The following is a 14,558-nucleotide window of genomic DNA, read 5'->3' on the forward strand; positions in this document are numbered from 1 at the left end:
CAGTGACTTGCGCGACGATTTCCTAAGCAGATCTACCAGGCTCACCAATCGTCTTCAGGCCTGTGCAAGCACTTTAGAATCCTATGATCTCGTAATTTATACATGGGCAAGCAAGAGGGTTTTGGTAGTACACACCTATACTAGATTCGCATGATTTCCAGAACTGCTCAACTATACACGTTACCACAGACCGGAGTACTTTTGACTCTTGTGGATGATAAGGGGCTGGAGTCTGTGGTGGTTGGCTTTCTTGTCAATCTCATTTGCTTGCATCTTGTTCAATAGCTTTCCATCCTCTACTTGTGTATGCTCCTAGCCGGAAGCACAGCTACTTTGCTATACTTCAGAATGGTTGACTAGTATCCTTAAACCACACACGTCAAGGAACTACTTTTTTGTTTTTTCTTCAGCACTCCATGGGAGCGTATGTGTTTTCTTGCCCTCTGCCCCCTTCTCACTGTAGTGCTTCTCAGCAGCATTTACTTGCTTCCCCTCATCCCTGCTCCTCTGCTGCTCTGAATCCACCCCGCCTTGTGTTTTATTTTTATTTTATTTTTTTAGGAGGGCTCAGCAGCTTCAGTCTGCTACCGGGCCTCACTTTTACCACACACTTTTTTTTATGTACAATTCTAGGATGGGTGCCTTCCATCTTGGAACAGTACATTTTTAAACAAGCCATAATGTCAGGTGCAGTGATTGCATCTTAAAGGGAGAGTCACTTATTTATAGGCATCGTGGAAGCTAACTTTCTTTCTCCTCCAGAAAGAATGATGTAGGAGCTGAGGAGGTAATAAGGTCTGGCATGAGTGCCAGGAGCTGGTGTTATCTGATTGACTGACTGCGTTTATATGGGAGAATACGTCCTGCAGATGTCTAGAGAAAACCTGGCGAAACCAGAAAACCATGGAAGCACGGAACAACCACAGGAGCACCCTGAAGTAATACCACCAGCACATAAGAGACACCAAACGGACCTTTATTAGAGACAAAATTCAGGCCAACACGACCAACGCCAAGGAAATGTTCAACATCCTACAGCAGTTCACAAACCCCCCAGCGAAGTCATGGACGTCACACCTTCCCAGAAACTCTGCGACAAGCTCAGCTCCTACTTCCACTTGAAGATCAAGGTCCTCCACGACAACTTCAGCGAACAGACGCCGGACACCACCCCCACCACACCGCCGATAAGCCATCCATCATGACCTGGAATCCCACCACCATCGAACACATCACCGCGACCATGAAGAAAACCCACTCAGGAGGCCCTATGGACCCCTGGCCGCTGCACATTTCCACAGAGCCGCCGCCATCTTACTCGAACTAGGATAGGCCATCAACGCCTCCTTCTTGTCCGGCATCTTCCCAGTCGACTGGAAGCGGGCGAAAGTTAAACTCCTTCTCAAGAAACCTATGGTAGACCCAACAGACCTGAAAAACTACCAGCCCATCTCTCTCCTCCTCTTAGATGCCAAAGTCACCGAGAGACTTGTAAACGCTCAACTGATCGCCTTCATCAAAGAGAACTCCATCCTGGACGCCTCTGGATTCCGCCGCAACCACAGCACCGAGACAGCCCTCCTCACTGCCACTGACGACATCCGCATGCTACTCGACCAGGGACACACGGCAGCCCTCATCCTTGTGGACCTCTCTGCAGCCTTCAACATCGCACGCTCGAGCCAGACTTCATGATGCGGGGATACAAGGAGCCGCCCTCGACTGTATCCAATCCTTTCTCTCTGACTGAACCCTAAGGATCAGACTCCCTCCCTTCCTCTCCGAACCCACCAGTATCAACTGTGGAGTACCCCAAGGATCATCGCTCTGCCCCATGCGCTTCAACATCTATATGGCCCCCCTCGCCGCCATCGTCAGACAGCAGGGGCTCAGCATTGTATCCTACGTGACGACACCTAGCTCATCCTCTCACTCACGAAGAATCCCGAAGACACCAGACTCTGTTTCCAGGTTGGAATGAAGAACGGGGCAGCCTGGATGAAGGACAGCTGGTTGAAACTCAACTCAGAGAAGACCAAAGCCCTCATACTCAGACCCTGCACCTCCTGCACCGCCTGGGACAACACCTGGTGGCCCTCCACTCTCAGGCATCCACCCACCCCTACAGACCAGGCACGAAACCTCAACATCATCCTTGACTCCTCCCTCTCCATGAACCGCCAGATCAATGCATTGCCTCCACAGTTTCAGCTGCCTGCGAATCCTCTGCAAGCCCTTCAAGTGGATCCCCCCGACTGCAGATGGACCGTCACTCACGCACTCATAACAAGCAGACTGGACTACCGCAACAAACTATACGCCGGAATCAACAGATCCCTTCTGAACAAACTCTAAACCATCCAGAACGCAGCAGCCAGGCTCATCCACGGGACACCGTATATCGAACACATGACCCATCACCTAGGAGACCTCGGTCACCTTCAAACTCCTAACCCAGGCCGACAAATCCCTCAACAACATCTGACCCAAATACCTCAACAAGAGAATATCCTTCCACGTACCCAAGAGGAACCTCCGCTCTGCCGACCTCGCCCTGGCAGAGGTCCCCCACATCCGCAGAAACAGAGCAGGCGGGAGAGCCTTCTCCTACATCGCACCCAAGACCTGAAATAAGCTCCCTGTGACCATCCGATGCTCCCTGACCCTGCACACGTCCAGGAAGGACCTCAAGACCTGGCTCTTCAACTGATCCAGAGTTGCCCCCCCCCCCTCCTCTCCCAGAGGCTTGAGACAGGAATGGGTGAGTAGCTCGCTTTTTAAACCCCTGATTGATTGTATGTCAGCATTGGACTTTCTAAGGAGATGGGGGAGTTGAGAGCTAGTTTCAAAAGAGAGTGCTTGCAGGAGCTTACCTTAGAATAGCCCTGTGGGGCCACTACCTGGCCACGCCTGGTGCGGTTACCAGGGGCATGAGACCATTCCTGTAGGAAGTAACCATGTTCAGCCAGGGCCAACCAGCTGCATCCCGGGGTACTGTAAATAAACTTGTGGAGTATGCCACCTCGCCAGCGTGCTTGTGTGTTTTTCTACTCAGAAGACACACTGTTGCTGGGGTTGAGGGGACCAAAAAGCAGAACAGTTGGGACTGTTCGAGGGGATAGTGCAGCATTTGATATCTTACTGAGCATGATCGATTGATTGATTGACTGAGCATTCAAGTTGATCTTGTTCCAGTATATGCCCAGTTGTTGGGAGATCACTGAGGGGAGTTTACTGAAGTTATGCTACCTTAGGTGTTGGTATGAAATAGCCTGAGTAATGCTTTACATGGGCAGGTACTGTCCGGTACTCAGTACCTGCACTTCTTTAATTTGGAACAGAGAGTATCTGCACTTCTCAGCACTGCTGTAATGTATTTTATGGGAGGGTACCAGCACTTTTCAAGTGCAAACGGGTACTCTAAAGAGTGAGTATCTGAAAGTCTATAGTTCCATTTAAATCACTGACCCTCAGGTGAAATTGTGAGCTAGAGTAGGTTAGGTGGTGTCACCAGCAGAGACCTAGGGGCTCATGCACTTCAGACATGTCTGAAAACATTAGTGAGGCCAGGGTACAAAACGTTTGCTAGGCTTCTTTTTGGTTTCTGATCAGAGGAGCTGCTTATGATAAGGAGACGTACTCTTAAGTTTCTTAAGGGGGTGGGATTCCCTATGCCGCTGCGTACTCTGGTGCAAAGAGGAAAAAACTGCGTTTGGGCCCACCTATGGATATTTCTGTTATGGCTGCATCAAGAAGAAAAACCTCAGGCTTTCTATCTTTTTTTACATTGTTTTTAAAACTTGTATTAGAACAGGACCCCAAAATGTGGGAGGCCTCTGGCAACGAGCCCCAGCTGCCCTCTCCTTGTGATGGGCCTGTGCTCCTAGTGATGGTAGATGTAGATTACTATAGTGTGGCACTGTGTGCACCAATGAGAACTACTCCAATGTTCATGTTCTGGAAACAATAAATTGGGGTTTGTGATTCAGTTACAGATTGCTGCTCTGGGTAATGTGCATTCGCATGTAGAGAAAATGCGCACAACAGGCGGTGTTGACTCCCCCAACTGTTGGGCCCAGTGCTTCTTTTATGGAAAGATTCTAGAAAAGTGGTTTGAGTCCATCATAAGGTTCAAAGAAGTATTTTGCACCTCCAATATTTCAAATACGGATTCCGGGTTTATGATTTTTATTTTTTTATTTTCATCTGCATTGATCCATATTTTATTTATGCCCATCTTATCAAATGCATTTACAATTATTTTTTTCTTCTGTAAAAATAATGTTTTGTCTAGTACTTTTCTACACTTACTGACGAGAAGATTGTTAAGTGTGATGTTGTGGAGGTCAAAGCTTTGAATCCTAGCATTGTAGAGCAAGCCTCCCGTAATTCTGAGGTGGATAGATTGTCTACCATAAATTTGCTAATAGTAACATCTGTTATTTACAGCACAGCTCTCTGACATGTCGGTTTTTGTGTTATTTAACAGCAGTCTCACACGTGGGTGCACTTTGGGCTACACTGCTATAATTAGTTGCATCCAGGGCACTCATCTCAAGGCTTTAGCTCTGCAGTGTATACATCTACAACTATTTGTTTCGTTCATCAGTCTCATCCTTTTTAGGTCTGGCTTGATCGTGTAACTCTCGCTGATTATATCTGATCACCAGAAATAGAGCTTTAACAAGCACTACTGCGTGGCCATAAAATTGAGAATGTGGACTATATCTGCAGCCACGGGATCCACACCCCCGTTGCAAACACCAACCCATCCATCGTACCCAGGCCGACTTATAACACTTGACAGTACAGTCTGCCCATGCCTTGGCAAGAAGGAGTTCAGCTTGTCCCAAAAGGCCTGGGATCGTCCAACGTCACCAGTAATTAGCCATGCCATCAAGCAGTGGGACCAATCCTGCACCATGTGATGTGGATTCCTGGACAGATCCAGCAGGAGAGTCGGGAACAGGGGGTGAAGTGCTGGAGAATCTCAAGAAAGTTCCATCAGAACAGGAAACTGAACTGGAGATCTCCAGAAAGGGGTTACCAACACCACATAAGCTTGTTGCCTTCTCACCTGAGCCACGACCCTCATGATCTTGGAGAATAGGGAAAAAGGCATAGGATTTCTCCATGCTTCAGTCCTACAGGACTGCGTCTGTCACAGGCGCCAGGAGGCCTGGTCTCCAGCAGAAAAAGGGAATCTGAAAGTCCAGATAAGAGGCAGAAAGGTCCACTGAAAATGGACATCATTTGTTTCAAATTACCAAGAAGAACTGAGGATCCAACTTCCAAAGATTGGCATCTTGGCAGTGCAGAGAGTGTAAGTCTGCCACTTGGTTCACCTAACCCGGGAGATACTCTGCTGTGACTAAAATGTGGTTGTTCAGACAGAATTGACGGAAATCCTTGACCAGGTCCGAGTGAGCTTTGGACCTCGCTCCTCCCGGATGAATGATATACCACACCACCGAGATGTTGTCCATCGTCAGCAGGACGCAAGATGGAATCTTGTCCTGGGACCAGCACAGGACTACAAAAGACCCGGCAAGGAGCTCCAAGCAATGAATAGGAAACTTGTTTGTGTTCTGACCATCGACCGCCTGTAGGCAGTTCTCCACATCACGCTCCCCAGCCTAACCTGCTAGCATCAAACTCTATCACGAGATCCGTTGGGAGCCGAAGATCGCTCTTCTGTTCCAAGCCTCTCTATGGGAGAGCCACCAAGAAATTTCCTCCCTATCCTCGTCTGACAAAGGGACCATCTGAGCATAGGTCAGCCCTTTGCGGAGGTGAAGAGCTTTGAGGTGTTTTAACGCATGGTAATGAAGGGTACCCAGGAAAATTGCTTGGATGGAAGAGGACAGGTGGCAAAACAGTCGATTTGTCTAAGCGCAGCCTGTGGTTTGCGGCGGGTCTAGCACAGCTCCTGGCGAATCTTCACCATCTTCCAAGAGAGAAGGCTTTAGGTAGAAGCCGTGGATTCCATGACAAACCGTACAAACGTCATCTTTTGGGCCGGACCCAATGCCGACATCTTATCATTGATGAGAAACCCCAGCCCTTCCAAACGGTTGACTGCCATTTGAACATGTTGGGATAGCCTCACAGGACATTTATCCAACACAAGAATGACATCCAAGTAAATTATGAGATAAATACCCTGAGCTCGCAAGTGTTCTACTACCGGTTTGAGGACTTTAATGTAGCATCAAGGGGCCGATGACAGCCTGAAAGCGAGCGTGGCGAACTGGAAAACCTGACGACGCCAGATGAACTGCAGACACCTGCGTTAGGGGGAAAAATGGGAATTGTGAGGTAGGCATCCTTCAAATCCAGATGCTCCATCTATTCGAGAGGTCTCAAGACGTCTCTGAGGTGGTGATTACCTTCCATTTTGAAGTTGCGGCAAACCAGCCACTCATTGAACTTCTGAAGGTTTATAACCTGTTACTGATCCTCGTCGCTTTTATCGACAAAAAACAAGTTGCTAACAAAACCATTGAGATGGAGAATTGCTGGATGGATCGTCTCCTTGGTGAATAAGTCTGCAAACTCTTTGTGTACAAGAGCCGCAGCCAGAGCCAAAAAAGGAGATGGGTGGAGGCAGAGTCACCTGTTGGGGAGAACTGTAGAATTCAATTTGAAATCCCCGGACTGTCTGGACGACCCATGCATAGAATGAAAGTGTCTGCCATGCGGGGAAAACAGTTGCCTGATGGCCTGCTACTTTTTGACGGGCAGAAAGGAGAGTGCTTACAGGAAGAGTAACTTTGAGTGCAGTGCAGTGGCATAGAGTAGAGTGGGGTGGAGTGGTGCAGAGTGGAGTGGCGTAGAGTGGAGTGATGCATGGGGTAGTGACATAGACAAGAGTGAGTGGCAAACAGTGCAGTGGCGTAGATTGCAGAATAGAGTTGAGGCAGGGGAGTGGTGAAGAGTAGAGTGCCATAGAGTGGTGCAGAGTAGAGTATAGTGCAGTGACATAGAGTGCAGTGGCGTGGAGTAGCATATCGTGGAGTAGTGCAGAGTAGACCAGCGTAGTGTTTAGTGCGGAGAGTGCAGTGTTGCAGATTAGAGTGCAGTGGTGTAGAGTGATGTAGAGTACAGTGATACAGCATAAAGTGCAGTGGCATAGAGCGTAGTGACTTAGAGTGCCGTTGTGCAGAGGGCATTTGCATAGAGTGCAGTTAAGAGTAGAGTGGCATAGAGTGTGGGTGGCAAAGAGTGGTGTAGAGTGCCGTTGCATAGAGTAGATTGTTTCAGAGCAGAGTGAAGTGGTGTAGAGTGGAGTGGTGTAGGGTAGAGTGCATTTGCGTAAAGTTACACAGAGTGTAATGGCATAAAGTGCTGTAGAGTACAGTGATGCAGAGTAGATTAGAGTGGCCTACAGTGGATTGGCGTACCGTGCAGGGACATAGAGTTAAGTGTTACAGAGTAAAGTGCATTTGAGTAGAGTGTATACACCATAGAGTGGAGTTCAGCAGAGTAGTTTGGTGTGGCCTAGACAGGAGTGGTGTGGAGTGCAGTGGTGAAGAGTGTAGTGGTGTAGACTAGAGTGGCGAAGAGTGCATTGGCATAGAGTAGAGTGGTACAGGGTAAAGTACAGAGGTTTAGTGTGAAGTGGCATAGAGTGCAGTGGCGTTGAATCGAGTGGTGCAGAGTTCAGTGGCTTGTAGTGCTGTAAAGTGGAGTGCTGCAGAGCAGAATGCAGTGGTGTGGAGTGGTGCAGAGTATAGTGTAGTGGCGTAGAGTGAAGTATGCATGATATGGTAGTGCACTGCCCTTACAAACAACACATTTTCAATCTAAATGGCCATTACATTTGCACAGACACAGTTTTACTAGTAAACCTATACAGTGCACAAACAAAATGTGTGGGAATTGAATCACCTGGTATAATGATTTATTTTGATCCTATTGAAGTATTTGTTTCCAACACACTTCAGGAATAACAAAAAACGTGCTTTACTTGTGTTCCTAATTCTGCTATATTGTGAAATACTTACACAGTTAATTTAAATGTTGTCATCTGCTAGAAAAAAAATGTTCTTACCCCTAGTATCCAGCAAGATTGTCAATTAAATCCTCTCACTTTGAAGCCAGAGAAAGAAAAGTAAACAAGCGCCCTCTGAAGACAGAGCCTGACATTTGACCTTGGTCTTTGAATGCATAGCAAATGTGACAAGATAAGAACAAGTTTTAAAGTCTTGTTCACAGAAACGGTGTTTGTGGAAGTATACCATAAACATGATTTAGGCAACAGGAAGGACTAACTGAACCTGGAGAGCCTAAAGCAAACAAAGCCAGCAAATAGAAAGCCAGAAAATGTGAGCTACAAACCACAAAGCCAATGGTAATAAACCGGAGGTCATGTTGCTTTTCCTGGGGCTCTGGCCCAGGCCTACAAGTTTTGGGTTCCCAACTCAAGGATGCAGGTACTGAATTCAGTGCACCCTCCCTTGAATGGGGGAGTCCAGATTACTGATCACTACACAACCCATTGAGTATTCCTGCCTGCTGGTGTGCTGTTCTGTGCTTTCTGGGTTACTAACAGTCCCTAAGGATTCAGGGATGCAATGGTAATTAAAACCCAGTTTATAACCCAGAATAGCACACCAAAGCACTCCACTAAGAAAAGACACTATACATTTTAAAGTGTTTTATTTCAACAGTTTTATCCCATTGCTAGGCACATGAGTTATAACCACAGAGAATATGTTTAAAACAGAACTAATGCATATAGCTAGCAGCGAAAACAAAATGAACAGTTCAAACATATTTAAAATGTTCTTAGCAGTCTATCACCTTAAAGATACTTTTATGCACTACACTATGAGAGCGTAGAATATCAAGCTTTCCTTTAGAGTTTCCTGGGGCCCACGGCTCTACATACCTGCTCACAGCAGATTATTTATTTATTTATTTACTTATAAAGTTTTGTATAGCGCGAATATGATCCCGAAGGATATCAGAGCGCTTTTCAACTGGAGGGAGAGGAAAGTAACCATTGCAGTACAGGCATCAAAATAGGAATACCAACCAAAACACATATCAAATAGGCATATCAAACAAAAAGGTTACAATCGAAAGGGGTCAACAAAGAATCAGATAATAACTGGTACATAGCGAACTTGGAGCAGAGCAAATGATTAGTAAAGAAGAATAACACCCAGCGCAAGGCTTAAAGGTGTAGGTCCAATGCATTAGAACAGACGATCCAAGAACCCTTTTAAGGTGAGAACTTGTTCATGAGGAATCTTTTAACTTCCAATTTGAAGGTAACCATGGAGGAGATTCTGCGTATTTCCAGTGGGAGAGTTCCAGATCGTCAGAGATTAGCTGTGGTTATCAGACTTCAGCTGGGGGGAGGTGTTCCTTCAGGAGAAAAACACAAGACTAGCTGGCCTCGGCTCCTCACATAACTGGAACAACTCTTAGCATCAGAGTGGATAGTCCAGCAAACTGGCAAGACCTCTTGTGATAACCTGGTGCTAAAGGCCTCTAAAATTCAGTGGTCATTTGAAAGGGTTGACCACCGATTTGTTGCTTAGATTGGGGGACTTTCCAATAATCTGAGAAATAGCCAGTCTAAATCAGGTTGATGAAAATACGTCAACTTGGAATATATGTTTATGTTGCAACTCTACTCTCAAACCATGAAAGGTATCCCCGAGCTTGTAGCAGACTTATGTTGCCTGATGTTATAGCACAGTCATTGTTTAGATAAAATTACACTTTCACAAGTTCTGCAAAAGAGAGTGACATTCTGAAAGTGGGCCAAAGATAGGCAGGCTAATTTAAAGTTTTCAAGATGAATCCGATATTGGAAGTTCACGACAACCAAGTTCAGGGCCGGGCGAACCCAAATCATCACACCCCCATTATTATTCCTTATACAATCGTTGCTATAATCCATCAAAAATCCTGGTGGAACCACCGCATTTATTTGTAATTGTTGAGGCTGGCCAGTTGAGACACCTTCAGTTTTGTCGGTATTATGGGAAACATAACGTACAGTAATGCACAGACATGGCACACGAAATTCATCTGGTTTTGGTATCAGGGCACATTCAGACTGGGTTATTGTTGCGTGCTACTTATGATAGTGAGCGAGTGTTGTGCCCTTTATACATTTAAAAGCTTTTCTTAGATCATAAAAAACACATTCAAGACATTCATTTAGTTTTGTTATCAGGCCATATTCTTACAGTGTTATTGTTGTGTACTGCGTAAGATAGTGACTCAATTTTTTGCCCATTGTGAATTTTAAAGCCTTTCTTCGCTCATGTAATACACAAAACATGAAGTCTTGTGGAAACAATGCCAACATACAATTTATCAGAAAAGCCCTCATGTTGCCTTTTTATTACACAATACCTCAGACGGTTCTCCAATTAATTACCCTTGTGGGGATTCCGTGTTAGCACTTCTTTGCGCAAGTTTTAAGAGACCCCCGACCGCCATGCCTTCATGAATTTCTCTGTGTTTATTAGATTTTTTTGTGTGGCCTCTTAGAACACAGTAGAGCGCCACATGTGAAGCTAGTTACTAAATTAGAGGCTGTGCACATTTTGAATTTATAAGTCCAGTTAAGCTATTTAGAAGCACTGTGGTCATTTGATCCTTACCCTGAGCCCTCTATAAGAACAATGGGAGCCACCGTCAAAGTAATTTTATATAACCAAATTTAGAAGTACTGGATCTTAAAAAGCTAATGTCTAGATTTGTGTATAGTGTTTATTATTAGCCTGTTCCTAAGGTAACTGAACAGCAAAGAAGTAAATGTTTTGCCCAAGTCAACTCGCTTGATGAAGTGGGGAGTCAACAGTAGAGGGTATGGCTTAAAAGACTAAACTTACAACCTGAAAACCAACCTTCTAACTCCAGAGTCAAGCTTTAACTAAAAATGAATTGCTCATGGTCAGTAACTGTCTTCTGTGCTTCAAAAAACAAATATGTATACTGCAAGTATGTACCACCAACTTATAATTTAGTTATTAGTGCTGGTCCAAATAAATGTTCAACAACACTCTATCATCAGATCCATATGTATTCAATCATATCTTAACCACATGTTCTGCAGTTCCATGTACTGCACACTGTGGGGCATATTTATCTAAAGCTCACGCATGTCATGAAGCAAAGTTGCTGCATTGATTGCGTGAATGAATGAAAGAGTTGAAGAGTGCCATATCTACAAAGATATATTGCTCTTCAGCTCTCTACCTGCGCTGGCGGGTACACTTTTGTGCACTAAAACAATCCTAAGAGGAAGTAAAAAGGAGAAAGTAACATATTTCTCCTCGATACGCCTCTCTGTAGTAGGAGCACCATTTTGGAGCAATCCCCGATTTATTACTTTAAGTAAATCTTGCGTCAAATTCCATAGGTGGATGCATGGGAACGACCAGAGCAAGTCACTGCTTTGCTTTACATCTCTTTACAAAGTCACGCAAGGCAGTGCAAATAGCCCCTTGCGTGGCTTTGTAAATCCTATTTTTAGGCTTGCGACGACTTGCGTGACGAAGAGATAACACAAGTCCTTAAAAATCTGGACCTGTATGTTTGTGATGCTCCTGCTACAATAAAAATCTTTTCTGTGAAGTGTGCTGTTGTTCCTGGGAGCTAGCCCTATCAAAAATAGATGAAGTAAAAAGTTCACGGTTTAAGCACCTAATAAATGGTTCATCCCGCCCTTCCCTGAATGTTCTTCTTGTGCACAGCCTTTTTCACTCACTGTGAAAATGGTGTGACTGTCATTTCTTTTAGTTGAGGGACACCTGTGTTACTGTGATGCTCTTACTGGAACAGGTAATTTTTGGGATACAGCATCCACAGCCTCGCATGGTTACCAACCTTTTGTGAGTGAAAAAGAGGTAGAAGTTTTCAAGTTTTAAAACTACTAATAGGTCTAACGATGACACTGATGACAGAACTGGAAACAGCATCACACAGCCTATGGCAGGGTGGTGACATCACAGGAATCCATATTCATATGCTATGGGTCCTCCTGTGGACACTTCGCTGGACTTTTTTGCCCCTCGTGCCAAAGGTTGCCGCGAGAAGGTCTGTCTCGGAAGTGCTTCCATGCTCAATTTCTCGCCACGTCTGAAGCCCGGCCTGCTGCAGAGCTCAAGATACACTTGCTATCTTTCCTGACAGCTCTCCGAGTGAAAACCCCGTGAGCGAAGTAACCCTAAGCTCAGCACAATTTGCGCTGAAGCGACGTCTCCCCCCAGGAGGCCTCCTGCTTCCGCATCCTGCTCCCCAGAAGCCGAGCTCGCGCGCCCGGAGCGGGCAGGCACGTGGCGCTCGCGCGGCCGCTGGAGACAGCCGCCGTTTAGGCGCGAAGGCAGCCTTGGCCTCCACCCTCCCCATTACAGGCCCGCTCGGGCTCGACGGCTCCCGCGGCCTACATGAATCAAGGCGACGTTGCAGCCGGGAGCCCTAGTTTTGGCTGACGAGGGGTTAAAGCGCTTGTGCCCTCACCTAGGCCCCGAGCAGGCCTCACGCACGGGGCGTCTGCTCAGATCTTATTGAATGCTTCCTCCAGTGTGTGGTGTTTTTTTATTTATCCCTCTCACGTTCTCCCTTATGTGCAGTATTTTTTTTTCTGCTGAGCAGCAGAAGCGTCCAGGCTGCACTTCTCGAACAAAAAGTTAGCGGTCCGCATTTCTGCTGTGTCTCTTTGGTGTGCCCAGCCTTGTGTGTCCAAGCCGGGGTGTGACGCAAACCACTGCGGTGCAGTGGACCCCCAACCCTCCATGGGCCCTCAAGCCCTTCAAGAGGGCCCCATTCGATCCAAGGCCAAAGAATATGTTAGAATATGTCTGTTAGATATGGGAGACTAAGGGGGCACGCTTCACATTCTGCAGGGGATAATTTTGGGTTAAGCCACTGTGTCCAAGGAGTGTAGGAACAGCAAATTAAGCGCATGTCACTAAATGGAGAGTGGACATCATGGCTAAATTATTGGTCATGGAAGTGGAAGACCTGAGTCATGATCCCGGCTTCACCCCGTGGCTGGATTATGTGATCTTCTGCATAGTGGGTGAACTAGTTGCACATAGTTTGTGCTAGTGTGCTGACAAGTACTATTCGAATTACATGTTTAACATTTCTCTCATCACCCATCTCTTTAATTGTTTCTCAACCACACAACCGTATTCTATACAGTTGTATATGTCCCACATCCTACTTGACATCTTTCTGCCACCATTAAAATGCTGTTTGGGATTTTGGAAATTGGGCTGTATGTAGGCAGTGAAAAAATAATGGCCATTCTACTTGTCAAGTAAAACATACCAACCAGTAACGTAAAACAGAACTAAACAGTTACTACAGGCAACTGCAACTAACTAGCAGCTTGATAAACGTCCAAAAATCCAAAAGTAAGCACCTGGATCGAGTGAATACACTCTATTGTATTGGAATTTACCAGCTTTCATGTGCAAAAAGCACATTGGTCTAAGAACCACAAGAACCTGTGTAAACTCACAAAACACTACAAGATCTCAATATGGCACAAGGCCCGGCAACAGCCCTGTGCAATTTCTCCACCAAAGTTTGTGCTTAAAAGTTAACGTAAACATCCGTAAGAGACCTGTAGTAAATAGAAACAGTTAAAATTAATCAGGTAAATGTAAACCTTACAGTTCGTAGAAAGATTGAGTCCTTTTCTTACCGCAGATTTCGGGAAATAACCTTGGGCCATATGTATCAAGGTACCAGTTAGCGATTCTGAAATTGCGATTTTTAAGAAATCGCTTTTTCAGAATCGCTAATTGGTATGTATGTAAGAAATCGCAGAAAATTAGCGATTCCTTAAAAATCTCTAATTGTAGTGCGATTCCCCTAATTGCGATTTTTTAAGCTAAAAAATTGCAATTTTGCGATTCCTTAACGGGAAAAATCGCAAAATTGCGAATTTCGCGATTCTGCTAATCTGAAACCCAGGTGCAGCTTGATGACATCACAACCAGGAAGTGTGACTCCCCATGCTGCACCTGAGTTCCTGATTCACAGAGTGAAGGAGTATTTGTGAGGGAACAATGTAGTGGATTTGGAAGATGCAGGACACAGGAGACATGCCCAGCCAGGACACCCCCCAGCAGCAGCAGGCAGAAAATCAGAGGAAGAGAAAACAAAAGTTTTCAGAAGCAGAGCTGGAAGTCCTCATACAGGAAATTGTTACAAGCCATGAGATGCTTTTTGGGAAAAAATCTCTGAGGGTGCCTGAGACAAGGAAGAGTCGCATATGGGCAGAGATCCAAGAAAAGGTGAATGCTGTTGGGGTGACACATAAGAGTGTGGAAGACCTGCGCAAGCGCTGGTACGACATGCGCCATCGCTCCAAAGAGAAGGTGGCTACCAGGTTGGAGCAAGCAAGGAAGACTGGTGCAGGGACCTCCACTGCCACAGACTCAACACCTTTGTAGGAACTTGTGGAGGCAACACTTCTTCCTGAGAGCGTAATGAGTGTGGCTAACCTGGACAGCTCGGACCCCCCAGGACCAGGACAAGGTAAGAGGCATGCCATCACACCACTGACCCCTCCC

This window comes from Lissotriton vulgaris, chromosome 4_1 (assembly GCF_964263255.1).
Source record: "Lissotriton vulgaris chromosome 4_1, aLisVul1.2, whole genome shotgun sequence".
In the NCBI taxonomy this organism is placed as follows: Eukaryota; Metazoa; Chordata; class Amphibia; order Caudata; family Salamandridae; genus Lissotriton; species Lissotriton vulgaris.